Here is a 14433-nt window from a genome sequence, read left to right as displayed (position 1 = left end):
GACATCATGTAGACACGCAAACAAATTCCTCCTGAAGAATGCTAAATTTTGAAGTTTCTCTTGTCACGCAATAGTTTTCACTTTGTATTGTATTGTTTTGTAAAATAGTTCACTTTTTCTAGCTATCATATTTCCAACGGCCGCATGTGCATTTCAAATCAGTGTAACGATGTAAATTCGCATTTGGCAATTTTATCTGATGAGTGCTGCACGGCGGGTTGTGTAGTACGAAACTAAATAGTAATAAAATGCCAAGTCAAATGTACAGTTTATATAACTTTAAATTTCTTGTGTGGAACGATTTTCGGAGAGCGCTCAACTTTTTAGGAGCGGTACTAAATTATTTAAAAAGGTTCCAGGCTTCAATAGTATTCCATCGATTTATTGCAACAGCTCTGTTTCGTATGGTCAAAAGATGACCACACTCTTCAGGCAATTTTTTCGAATGACCGTTAATTTGAATGCTGGCGGTTAAATACAAAATACAAAATATACAAAATATGGTTGCTAGATAGCAGTTGTGTAGATTACGTTACTTTAAAGTTCTTGAGGACAAATCTATTTCTATGAGGGCATGAACTCGGTAATTCGTTGCGCTTGTTTAAGCTACAAAGATCTTTTTTACAGATAATAATAAACTTTTCGTGGAGACATAGATTGCATTTCTTGCTAATATTATTGTATGGCTGACACTTTCTTAGCACTTTCCATTTAATTTGATAGGCTTTTTTCGCGTCTTTAAGAGTCCAGATGTGTTTTGATAGTTCAGTTTCATTTCTTTTCTTGGTGTGTCGAAAGGATGCGTTGTGGTTTCTGTAGCGGTCTTTAAAGTTTGTTGCTAGTCCTACGTATGATTCCGTGGAAGTTTCGCTTGTCACTGTTGCTTGATAGACTACATTGGTTTGGAGACATTGACCTTCCAGAGGGCACTCGTTCTTTCTCCTGCAGTTGCACCCATCACGTGGCTGTTGAGTTGGCGCTGGCGTGACATTTGAGAGAATGCTTTTGTTGTGCGATGCGATAGTGGATTTCATGTTTGGCATGCATGAGTAGCTGAGCTTGATCGTGTGTCTGTTGAAAATCTTGTGTAGCGGGTGGATCTTGGGGAAGCATTTGTCAACAACACAAAGAAACTTTCTTCCAAGGTTGGTTTTCAGGTTTGAATTAAATGGCGGGTTGTACCATGTTACGTTTCGTCTTCGCTTTCTCTTATTTCTCGTTGCTTGTTGTGCTTCTGGGTGGTATGTGAGCTTGTGGTCATATCCGCTTTCCTGGAATGCTTTTTGGTAGGGAGGGATGGCTGCGTCAAAAACTTCTTTGCTTGATGAAATATTTGTTAATCTTTTGTTAATGTTCAGGGGTATGTTCTTAAGTAATGCGGGGGGATGGTTACTCTGCCGGTGGACGTACAGCAATTTTTTATTGTTAGGCTTCATGTAAGGTTTGTAGCTACCGCTTGCGAAAAGATTAAGCAAGAAAAGATTAAGCAAGAAAAGATTAAGCAAGAAAAGATTAAGCAAGAAGTCAGCAACGCATTTAAAGCAAACGGGCTTAAAATCACAATCGACGCAAACAAAAAGATCGTAGACTTCTTAGACGTGACCTTCGACCTCGCAAGCGGTAGCTACAAACCTTACATGAAGCCTAACAATGCATGCCAAACATGAAATCCACTATCGCATCGCACAACAAAAGCATTCTCTCAAATGTCACGCCAGCGCCAACTCAACAGCCACGTGATGGGTGCAACTGCAGGAGAAAGAACGAGTGCCCTCTGGAAGGTCAATGTCTCCAAACCAATGTAGTCTATCAAGCAACAGTGACAAGCGAAACTTCCACGGAATCATACGTAGGACTAGCAACAAACTTTAAAGACCGCTACAGAAACCACAACGCATCCTTTCGACACACCAACAAAAGAAATGAAACTGAACTATCAAAACACATCTGGACTCTTAAAGACGCGAAAAAAGCCTATCAAATTAAATGGAAAGTGCTAAGAAAGTGTCAGCCATACAATAATATTAGCAAGAAATGCAATCTATGTCTCGACGAAAAGTTTATTATTATCTGTAAAAAAGATCTTTGTAGCTTAAACAAGCGCAACGAATTACCGAGTTCATGCCCTCATAGAAATAGATTTGTCCTCAAGAACTTTAAAGTAACGTAATCTACACAACTGCTATCTAGCAACCATATTTTGTATATTTTGTATTTTGTATTTAACCGCCAGCATTCAAATTAACGGTCATTCGAAAAAATTGCCTGAAGAGTGTGGTCATCTTTTGACCATACGAAACAGAGCTGTTGCAATAAATCGATGGAATACTATTGAAGCCTGGAACCTTTTTAAATAATTTATATATATATATATATATATATATATATATATATATACATTAAAAAAGGGCTGTAACAGAGTTTATGAGCCCATGATATGCAATGGTAACAAACCCTTATAAAGAATATGTACCCTAACTTGTACCTTTTCATCAAACAAAACTGGATTTAACACAAAGTGTATGCATGTTGAAATAATTTTAAGGGAATGACCTTTAATGTGTGATCTTTACAGGGAGAGGTGTGTTTACAGCGAGGCCATTTTTGAAAAACGATTTTTTTACTTGAGTACAAAGGAGAGTTGATCTCATATGAGGAAGGATGCCAAAGAGAAGATAACTATTCACCAGATGTGGGAAACTTCCTCTTCTTCTTTCAGGATGGATGCAAGTCATTGTGGTATTCAAGTCATTCTTTTTAATTTTTTTGTAATGGTAGTAATAGTAACTTTCTACAAGCATCTTTGACTATGCTGTAAAGCATTAGCTTGGGAACACATATTTAAAATTCACTCAAACATCAGCATGGGGTAAAAAATAATTTTTATTCCAGGCATCTCTCTACTTTTTATTACCGTGCAAAACCCGCAGATAAGCCGCACCTTTTTTTCCATACATCTTCCCTCGAAATCGAGGGGGCAGCTTATCTGCGGTAACATTTGGAAATGGTGTCGAAAATTTTCGTGAATTGACACTTTTATGGAAAGGTATGCAAATTAATATTACATTAAACTACAAGGGAGTATTGGTCATTGCTTTTGCAAGTTTGGCAGCCCCAAAAAGCTGTTTGCAGTGTCGACGATGGCCTACATTTTCAACAGAATAAATATTGATACACCACGAGTGAGAAAAAAAAACATGAGTATTCGTATGGTAGATGCAAATTATCGCCTTCTGTTTCTTTCGCGTTTAGCACTTTGATGGCAAATTAGCAGAACTAATTACGAAACTCTCTTAATGCAACAAGTTTATCTCCAACAGACGGCTCTCAAATCTCTTTTTATCGATGGGATAGCCACGAAGCCCGAATGCCTCCATCTTGTTCATTTTCATCCCCATAGCCCTTTCGTTTCTCTTAGCCGGCTGAGCCTTGGCACGAGGAAACAAAGGGCTCTGGGGACACAGGATTTCCAGTCCTAGATTCTAGGACTTCCGGTCTTCATGTATGCAGTCATGACATTTCAAAAGAATGTATGAGAGAGTCGTTACGTTTTCGACTTCCGTTTAGGAATTCTTTGTTCCAAACAGCCAATCAAAAAAATTCAAACTAATTCAAAAATCCTGTGTCCCCAGAGCCCTCCGTTTTCTCGTGCCAACTTGGCTAAGAGAAACGAAAGGGCTAATTGGAGGTGAGAATGCATCTTGTTTTGCTTCAGTTCGTTCTCGCCACAGTCCAATTTTTGTTTCCAATCGAATGCCTGGTTACTAGGCTATCGGCCCTATTCAAGTTCCACTCTAATCATATTCACATGTATATTCGGTCATGTCGCGTCATCTCTCTACGGGAAATAAATTTCCCGATTCCAAAAAGTAAACTCAAAACGCTTGCCAGTGAATGAAGAGCCAAAAAATAATTCATTTCTCGATTAAAAGATCGGAATATCCGGAAAATAACAATACTAGCTCATCATCAATTAAAGCTTTCTTCGCAAGAGTTACATAATAGTCAAGAATACAATCATAAAAGCACAATTTCGAACTATTCAAAACCAGATTAACGTGCATCACACGACAGGCAAAATGTTTCAGATGAATTTTTTTTATCGAAAATGAGACCAAGCAACCTTTTGAAATTGAAGACTTTTAAAGCCGTGACATTATCTGCATTATGCATGCAGGCCGCGATAAAATTCAATTGGCATTTAATTATTCAAAGGTTTCCATGCGTTGGGCATTATGTAAATTTCTTAGCCGTCACTGCAAAACAACAACGCCGGTGTCACAGCAGATTTTGTCCCCCCGCCGATTTTGTCCCCCGGGACCAAATCCGCTAGCCGATATTGAACCCCCTTCCCCGAATTTGCCCCCCCCCCCCTCAACAATTGTTATTTAAGCTTTTTTTCCCTCTTACTCAGTAAACTTTCCATTTGCAAACTTTTTTTCAACGTTCCCTCGAATGACAACACAAAACTTGTTATAATTCTGCCATATTTATTATAGTAAATAAAGTAACTTCTTATAATAGCGATGCAATTTTTCGTTCTATGCTGGTCTATAAGTTATTTCAGAAATTTACTATAATTCATTTGCTTGTCGCAATCAAAAGACCTGACTAAAGACAGCGTCTAACTACGGTTCCAATGTGGAAGCGCTGGAGCTTTCCCAGTCTCGAAGTTTGCCCGAGATTAATATTTTGATGATCGAATTGTATCGAGGTTTCTGTTCCGACGATTTTTCGGAAACTAAGAGAGTCATTGCGCGCCCAAGAGAGGCCCGCAACCCTAATCTTGACAGTGACCAGCGGATTGCGTATTACGCGTGCGCGCCACGTACATAAAGGCTATCTGCAAACCGGAAGTTGAAAATTTTGTTCTTCCACTAGGAACGATCGGAATGCAAAAAATGTGTCAATGACGACAGTTTGTCGTAACACCGGAAAAGAAAAATCTTGTCTCCAAGAGCAATAAGAATGCGAAAAATGAAATCTCTGTCGGAAGATTGAAGACATTACGTTTTGAAGACGTTGTTTTATAGGTGTTGCTTTTGAGAAGATCTGCTGTGATTGTATCACAGATAAAATATGGCAAAGCGAATGATTCCAACAACGGTTATTCTCGAGAAATTCCTTATAACACTGACAACAAAGCGAGTTTCCCGACGGAGGAAAAGCACATAAAACTGTCAATCAAAAAAACAACTCTGATTGGTTCGCGGCAATAGGAAACGATAAAAAACATTCGTGACTTAAGCGTGACGCGTTACTCGACCTTACTCGGAATAATTTTCTTTTGTCCAGTGATTTATCGACACTGTCTGAAAATTTGATATCGATAAACTTTGGCTTATTCACCATTGAAACATGGCAAACTTGTCACATAGATGCCAAGTTTTTTGGTTGGTATGGAGTGAGAAATTGAATTGCCCCGAAGGGGCGATAGTGAGACCCAGAGGGGCCGAACGTCGATTTCCTTTATTTTGGGCAAGCGTTTGTTATTTTTAACCTCTTTCCCACTCGATTAGCGTTCATCTCTACCAAAGTACAGTTGAAAGTATATCTCTTTATTGAAATTAATAAGACTTTTTCCTGAAGTTGTAGTATTTTTTAAAAAAGCGTGATATTTTGTCTGAATGGCGTGGTTGCGTGAGATTGGGTCAAAAGAGTGAGTCTCACGCCAAAAGCGTGAGACTTGGCGTCTATGTTGTCAACATATGATTGGTAATATCAAACACGTAAAAAATCATCATAATTTCGCACACATTGAGATACTGTTATTCTCAGTGGACAGACTCCCAATAAATAACCGCAGTTTATAAAAGAAATCTCAATTACCACAGTTATGCCAACTTCTGGAAAACTTCCCAAAAACTTCGACTTGAAATAATTTTCCAAACTAACAAAAAACACTTCCCTCCCAGTACTTTCTCTTAACAGCATCGAGGCCCGCACTCCTAATTTAAAAGGCTACGTTTACACGGACACGGTTATCAATCGACACGGTTTTATGACCTCGAAACCGCATCGAAAACGACACGGTTTCGAAGTGTTTACACGGAGGCTATTTAACGATTTTCCGACTGTTTTCGAATGTGATTGTATAAGCAAGCGCTGCTCTCTTTGCTTGTTTCACCATGTTTACCCTTCGCAAGCCAGCCAATTCGTGCCAAAATACATGGCCGTTTTCAAATCGATGCGGTTTCGCCGTTTTTGACCGTTTACACGACAACGAAACCGTATCGTTTTGAAAACGCTCCACTTTTGACAGCGTTTTCAAAACGACCCGGTTACAGTAGTGGTCTCGATCGGTGCCGTTTTTGACCGTTTACACGACAACGAAACCGTATCGTTTTGAAAACGCTCCACTTTTGACAGCGTTTTCAAAACGACCCGGTTACAGTAGTGGTCTCGATCGGTGCCGTGTAAACGAAAGGCGTAACCGCATCGCTTTCGATGCGGTTACAAATGAAACCGGGTCCGTGTAAACGTAGCCTAACCTGTGGTTACCACTAGAGGGTCCTGTAGGGGGGGTTCTAAATCCCATTTCCCAGTCAAAATTTTGCATAAATCCTATTTCCCAGCCTACTTTTTGCTCAAATCCCAGTCCCAGCAGTGAAATTTTTGGTAAATCCCAGTGCATGAAAAATCAAGGCTCAAACGCACAATACGTGCAGTAACTGTGTTGTTTTAATTGTCCCAAATCCTGTTTTTATTTCTTCTAGTTGAAATTGGTAAATCCCTTTCGTTTTCTGAAATTTCAACTCAACACATCCGTATTAACGTTATCTCTAGTTCTTTGAGTGAGCAGTTCAGAGGAATGTCTTATTCACAATTTTCCGTATGTGTTACTAGGTTAGTACAGGAATTGCCGTCACATGTTTCGTCCAATCTCGTACCTCGAGTACGCAATCTTGACGTCACGAGCGATTCTCAAAAGCTCCGTTGCAAGATTGATTTTGATTGGTTTTAGAAACAATAAAATGGCCGTATGTAAACACCAAGAAGATCGTTGAGTCATGATTTTTAAAGCAAAGCATGCGCAATTCAACCGGAAGTCCGATATTATTGGATGTGTTTCGCCCATATTGGATTACGCTAGTTTGAGCATGCTCAGTCATAGCTGTTCCGCTGAGTAACTAAATCACTGACAGGAAAATTGACCGCTACTTGAAAGACACTTGCGTGCAGGCGTTGGTTTAGTTTCAGAGTTTTCAACATTGTAACTATGCCTTGAGGAATATTAATGAGCCTGAAATATATAGGCCTTTCTCGATTATGCTAGTGAAACTGGCATTTAATGCTACTAGAAATTCTCGCATAAAGCCCCAAAAATGCTAAAATAATGCCTGATTTCCTTAAAAAATGCCACTTGAATTCCAAAAAATGCGTTGTTTTATTTCAAACAAAGCGTACAAACTCTCACATTATATGCTCATATTAACAACAGGTGATACTTAATAATTGTTTGTTCATAAAAAAAAAATATTAAAAAAAAAATAAAAATAAAAAAACACACACACAAGTAACACAACACAAGTACACAAGTAACACAACGCACAAACAGTCGAAACAAACAGAAAACAATCAAATTATGTAATCAAAATTGTGAAACTTTAGAATTATTTATCCTTCTGAGTGCTGAAAATCTAGATCACAGTCATGAAAAGTGACAGAAAATGCTAGCACTTCTTTTTTGAAGAAAAAACGAAAAAAAAATGCTCGTTTTCCCACAAAATGCCAAAAAAAATGCTAGCATAATCGAGAAAGGCCTAGAAATACATGTTTTTTCGTGTACTGACGTGCTTCCCCAACCTCGTTCCCAGGGCTTTTCCCTTGGTAATTTGGAACGGGCGGGAAAAGACCCTGGCATCGGCCGGTCACGTGATTATCTTAAATATTTCGCGGAACTCTAATTTATGCAACGGCCGGTAAATCCCGCTCAAACACGAAGTAAATTGAAAGTGAATAGAATACGTTTTCTTGTGTGTTCAGCGAAAATTATGGAGCAGTCAACTCCCAAAAAATACACGCTCGGAATTCACTTTGCCGGCTCTGTGATGGTCAGAGTAAGAAAACCGTCATTTGCTTCGGGTTTTTGCCCGACGTTTCTAATCGAACAGTTCGGTAATCGAACTTGATCGAACTGAATCGAACTTAATCGAACGATTCGGTTCGATTAGTTCGATAATCGAACAGAATCGAACCCAAAACTTTGTGTGAGAGAGTTCGATTCCGTTCGATTTCCGAACTAATCGAACCAAATCGAACTTAATCGAACACAAAAGACAAATCTTAAATTCACCCTCATACAACCAGATAATTGAACAGTCTGTCTAAGTAACAGTAATAAATGAATAAATTTTTTATTTATGGACTTTCGGCAAAAAAACCCGAAACGCAAAGTTCAACAGACAATAGAAAATAAATCCTCCTTCACTCTAGTTCTATTTCATGTTATCAGCCTATGGAGTCCCAAGTAGTCTGCGTAGCTGGCGATTTCGTCGGAAAGCACGCGTGGGAGATTACTGCGAAGACTCGCCTTCTTTCACTTTGCCGATTGTTTCTAGCGACCTTGCCGCTCACTCGCTCCCCAACAAAACCGTCAGCTGCGCACACTATAACCCAAGCAAAATATTATAAACTGAAACAATGCTAAAAAACTGTTTTCAAGTTATTTGACATAAGTTAACCTAACTGCAAAAAACCCGTCCTTGAAAGCGGAATTCGTTACTTAAGATTATGAGATCTAGATAACGTGCGATAAATGAAACCGCCATATTTGCAAGGAAAGCAATTAAAATTAGCAACAGAGTCGTTAACAGTATGGCAATCTCTAAAAAAAATTCAGCGATTTCAGCACATAAAAGGTCGCTCAACAGCTTAACACATGCAAAAAATCCTTCAATGAACTTAAACATGTTCACATCTACAGAGGTGGCTAGAAAAAACAATATAATGATCAATATCTTTAGCAAGCGATGCCGTCTAGAATCAAAATAAATAACTTGAAAACGGCATTCTGTTCTAAGGACACTGTTGAGCAACTTCTCTGAGCCATCAGCTAGGTCGTTTCCTAGTCTGTCTTCTTCGCTCAATGTTTGCTGTTCTGTGAATTCCTGTGTTATGGTCGCTTGCAAGCAAACGTCGACTTCTGTAGATTCAGTACGATTTTGTCGTTTATTTCTTTGCTCGAGACTTTGTTTATAAGAACTTGTTTTTTATCAGATGTTTTGAAGGGTACTCCTGATTCGGTTAAGATTTCGCGAAGAATAGCAACAGTCATATCTTCAGGATCACCCGCCTTTTTTTGCTGGAGCCTGCTTTCTTTTTCTTTTTTCTCTTCAATCTGCCTTTTTTTCTCAATTTCTCTCATTTGGGGAAGTAGCTTTGAGAGATTCTCGTGATCTTTTTCCGATAATGTGATTGTTCTTTGGTCGTTTATTGTCACCGTGATGGGGCTTATACACACTGTTAATTCAAAAGATCTGTTTTGGCCCCAAAAATGGGGCCGAAACGGTGAGTAAAATACGGTACCTTTTTTAGGGCTCTTTTAGCCCTTTTGTAACAGAGCTTTTTTGGCCCCATTACAAAGGGCTGAAGTGGCCCTTTTTGGGGAGTTCAAATGACCCAAAAGAAGAGCCATTTTGGAAAACTGTGGTGCTATTTTGGATTTTAAAAGATCTGAATTGGCCCTAACTAAGGGGCCGAAACGATACTGCTTTTCTTAAATAGCCCTCATAGGAGCCGTTTCTAACCCTCCTAAGGCAGTAAAAATGACACTCATTTTGTAGTAGTTTTGGCTCATGCTTAGCTTAAACACATCTACCCGTCAGAACTAAATCAGCACCAGCACTTGCTATCAGAGTCGATGGTTATCTGCTTGCTATATGACTGTCATAATGACCACTACAGTCCTCATAACCCTTACAGTAGCCAATTCCAACTGATAGCTAGGGACAAAAATAGCACACTTTTTGTGACCAAATGAGTCCTAATTTTTTTATTTCTCTGTCTAATAAATTGCAGTGACTACTCATGTACACTCATGCACAGCCCTTAACATGTGAATGTTATAATTTGTAACATGATTTTTTAGGAGTCATTGTGGTATTTTACTTGCACACAATCATCGCAGCTTTGTGCTTTTTATTATATGATATTACAGTTGGCGAAAGGCATTACTTACTGCCAGCATGCTATTCGTTTCTTTGTAAAAATGCAATATTGTTTTTATATGCTTAAGCTCTAATCACACAATGCTCTGGTATAGAATACTGTACAACACCACTCCTTTGCACACAGCAAAGAATTTGTCGAAGTCAAAACTTCCAATGGCAACAATTTGTGGTTGAACAAAAATGGCAAGGTCATCATCAACTGAAGCAGCTCTCTGCAGAAAAAAAAAACAAGAGATAAGTCCCCTTACTACATACAGCTGACCAAATTAAACTAAATGTAAACTGCTAAAGTACATGTAGTAACAAGTTAAACTTACTAAACAAGATAAAGTCAAACTGTACATGTAAAAGTCCTTGTTGTTATGATATTCAAGTATTTTTAAACTATATAATGTAGTAAATTTATATATAAAGTACTGCCCCAACCAGCAAATAAAAATAACCACAAGCAAAACAGAGTGGACACTTCATGTACACATACCAAAAAATAAAAACCTGTACACTGTACATGTACATCTACAAAATGAGCTTATTTTGAAATTATTGGCTGCGGCCGCACTTAGAGAGTTGACGGGGTAATTTTTTAGAAACCCGGTTAAAAATTTTCACAAAACTTAACTCGGTTAAAGTATGGTTACGATAACTAACTCGGTTAAACTTTTTTAGAGGCCGCATTAAGATCAGACAAGACTGAAGTGTTGTCATGATTTAGCTACTTGTAAATAAATGAAATGGCTGGCTATCTTAATCATGTTAGTTATCATATGCCCAATTATGTTTTTGCTTTTGAGATTTATTTCAATTTCTTCCTCTACAATAATTTCTCCAGGGTGTTCAGAAGTAAATGTTGAACAGGTTGAACTTTCGCCACCCTCTGATGAGTGAAGGGAATGTGGTGTTTCAAGGCATGAATGAACCATGCAAACTTGCCTGTTATAGCGAAGCTGCAGGCCAAGCTTGCTGAGGATGCCACGATAGCCCTGACTGAGCCAAATCATTGTTGCCCCGGTTCTCGAGTTCTCTAGTAGTGAGGGAAATTATAGAATTAAGCCATGAATTGTGTCCAGATGCCATGTTTGCGTGTGACAGAAAACAAAATCTCATCTCACACAGTGGTGATTGGTTGACGATTAAAACAATAGTTGAATCTGATAAGAAACCGCTAACCTGGTTAAAACTACCCAGAAAGGTAGTTTAGAATTAACCTAACCGGGTTATAAAAATCCATTGTTCTTTAATTAATTTCCATGGGAACCACTAACTTGGTTAAGGGTCGGTTAACTCTTCAAATATGCGGCCGCATCAGACAGTTTTGATAACCCAGTTAACTTTAATTGATTAATTGGAAGTAACCCGGTTAACTCGCCAAGTGCGCCCGCGGCCATTGTAAGCTAAACAGTGGCTTTAAGTTGTCAACTTCCACTATAATGGACGCCTTTTGGACAAAAGTTTGGTCTCTGTTATGACAATGTGTGAAGGAATTGGGACACTGCATCTACAGTAAATGCTGACTAAGATTTTGGAGAACTTGGCATTAATTAGGCAAGCTAGTGCACGGAGACATATTGCGGCATATTGTCAACAATGTGATTTACATGTATCAATGCCTAACAAGGTAGGATACTATAAAACAACAATCACCATTCCAAACAAAAAAAGGCTTAAAATAATTGTTGACAAAAAGCTGTTATTGAGAATCTACAGTGCTCAGTAATTGTGAATCCCAATTACCTAATGATTATTAATTATGAGCAATTTAACTTTTAACTATATTAAACTATGTGACAATTAATATTTTGTGCAGAATTAAACTCAAAAAAGATATACATGTATATAATAAAAGGAACCAGGCAGAAATTGTTACAGGTAGTTTTAAAATACAATGTAAATGATAAAATCTGGGATTTTACTTACCTTTGGACATCCCAACAATATAATTTCCCATCTGAAAATAACATAATAGTATGAGCAATTATATCGTTTCACACTCAATTTCCAAGACATTTCAATATACAAAATAATGGAGAAATTCAATTAAGACAGTAATAATTATGGCAAATCAAGGTTTCTTGTCTAAAGCGGTTTAATTTTGTTTGTATACATGTAAACCTTATTTAACACAATTTTTTAAATGGCTTTTGATGCTCAAGATGTCACAAATGTAAAATTTAATAATGCTTTTTAGTTTAATATGTTCAGTAAATCAAACTACACTGCACATACATGTACATGTATATTTATGGACCTTGGTGAAATAGGTATACATGTGTTATAGGCCTTTACATGCAGCTACTGTGCAGTGTAGTGCAGTTCAGTGTGATTTATCAATGCTTTACAGAAGGACACCTTAGCATAAAGCTAAACACCAACCTGGCATAAACCTTAATCACACCAAACATGTAAAGCAGCACTGCACCAAAAGTAAAGGGCTCAGGATATAAATTATTGTCATAATAATAGTCCAGGTACATGGCACTAAACAGTGTGATTTAAAAATACCTAAAAGGATAGGATACCTTAGCATAAAGCTAAACACCACCCTGGCATAAACCTAAATCACACCATAAAGCAGCATTGCACCAAACAAAAAGGTCTACTAAATAATAATACATGTAGTATCAGCCAATGCAATGTTTTATATTAGCAAACAAAAACAGACATATTCAATGTAGATCATACGATATCTGCTATATATTCAATAAGTCTTTAGGGTTTATTATTTACATTTTGTACACAGGGCACATAATCAGTAAAACTGTTCTTCCTAGTGACCCTGGTACATGTACATTTAATATCAGTTAGTAAAACATGTAAATTTCATGTCAGCCTAGAAAAAAATGAACCATTTTTTCACGACTAACATGTACATTTACGAAGATGTGTCTTCATATTTAATATATCATTTAGCATCTCAAAACTTCAAGAGGAATTCTTACCTTCACAGTTGACAATCTAGCTAGGATTAGGAATCACTTGGTTCAGGCTCGATTCAGGCAGCACATGGACACAATCGAGCTTACCTTGGTCATCAAGAGCGGTCGAAACAGGCGTACAAATCTGAGATCCGATGCAAGAAGGCTCCATACAGCTGCTTAGCTCTTAGAACTGTGCTTTACGAGAGTAAAACGTTCTTTTCCGTGCATAAAAATTAACTCCAGTGATGATGAGCGACCTTCGAAACCGTTGCTTTTCAGAATCAAGCGCCAAAAGTACCGAAGGGGAGGCCGGGAAGAACGTATATTGCGCATGTTCCGTCCAGAGCCTCTCGGCCAGCGCAAAAAGGCACGCAACGCGCGCAACGAAACAAATAATCGTAACAACGGAATCTATCAAACAACAGAAAATCATGAGAAAACAAAACATTTCTTGACACAATCATATTTTAATAAAGGGGGGATCGATTCAAAAATCATGAGTCCATCCCTGATATCTGTATACATTATAAGTCGACTGGAACTGGGCTTGTTTCTCAAATTTTAAATCACGCATAATTGTGTCGGGATATCACAACAACATGATACAGACAAAATGCCTTTTTTCGTAATTTTCACTGTTATACAATGTATAGTTAAAAGATTGTGATGTCCACAGCTACCTAGCATGTGAAAATTCGACTTTCTCTGTCCATAATTAAAATGCACAAAACGACCCAAAAGATAAGGTCTAAATCAGTACCGGGCCAGTGCCAAATTGACCCTTTAACTGGGGCAGCTCAGATTTATAAGAGAAGTGACTCTTATAGTTAGGGCCAAAACAGCTATGATGGCTAGGGCTATAATGGACTTGAGAGCTGAATTGATTTTCAGTGAAGGCTAAATTGGTTTTATATGGGGACGAATTGGTTTTCGTAGGGGCCATTTTGCGCCAAATTTTCAAAATAGCCCTCAAAGGGGCCAAATTAGCCCTTGGCCTATTGGGGCTAAATCGGCACTTTGGGGCTAAAACAGATCTTTTGAATTAACAGTGCATTCCTTGTAATTACACCAAATATACTTCTTACTTTCTCTGTAATTTCTTGATAGTTTGGTGTCATCGCCTTCCACTGTCCTGATTTCATCGAGTGTCAAAACACACAGCTCTGTAAAGCCCTGCTGCTTTTTAGACTCTTTACGATCGATTATAAGCAAGGGGAATAACGAAGAAGTCCTAAAACCTCGCAACATTCGTACAACCTTTCCAATTACAAGTCCTGTACTTGGACGGAAAATAGCAACATATGATTCCAGACTTAATGTATCAGAATGAAGAGTCTCTGTTTGTT

General features: G+C 38.1%; 1 long non-coding RNA gene across 2 annotated transcripts; it reads right to left on the bottom strand.

The window, feature by feature from the left end:
* Positions 1–9982: 9982 nt before the first annotated feature.
* On the bottom strand, positions 9983–14132 carry LOC144662872 (uncharacterized). Of its 2 annotated transcripts, XR_013572543.1 has the most exons (4): positions 13109–14132; positions 12087–12117; positions 11099–11193; positions 9983–10380 (listed from the first exon to the last, which is right to left on the bottom strand). It is a non-coding gene; the product is annotated as an uncharacterized LOC144662872 (long non-coding RNA). The 2 variants fall into 2 exon arrangements; XR_013572544.1 differs by lacking the exon at positions 11099–11193 and having other exon boundaries at positions 9983–10384.
* Positions 14133–14433: the final 301 nt, after the last annotated feature.

Source organism: Oculina patagonica, chromosome 8 (assembly GCF_052425735.1).
Source record: "Oculina patagonica isolate OP01 chromosome 8, crgOcupat, whole genome shotgun sequence".
In the NCBI taxonomy this organism is placed as follows: Eukaryota; Metazoa; Cnidaria; class Anthozoa; order Scleractinia; family Oculinidae; genus Oculina; species Oculina patagonica.
This window is presented reverse-complemented; position numbering and strand designations above follow the sequence as displayed.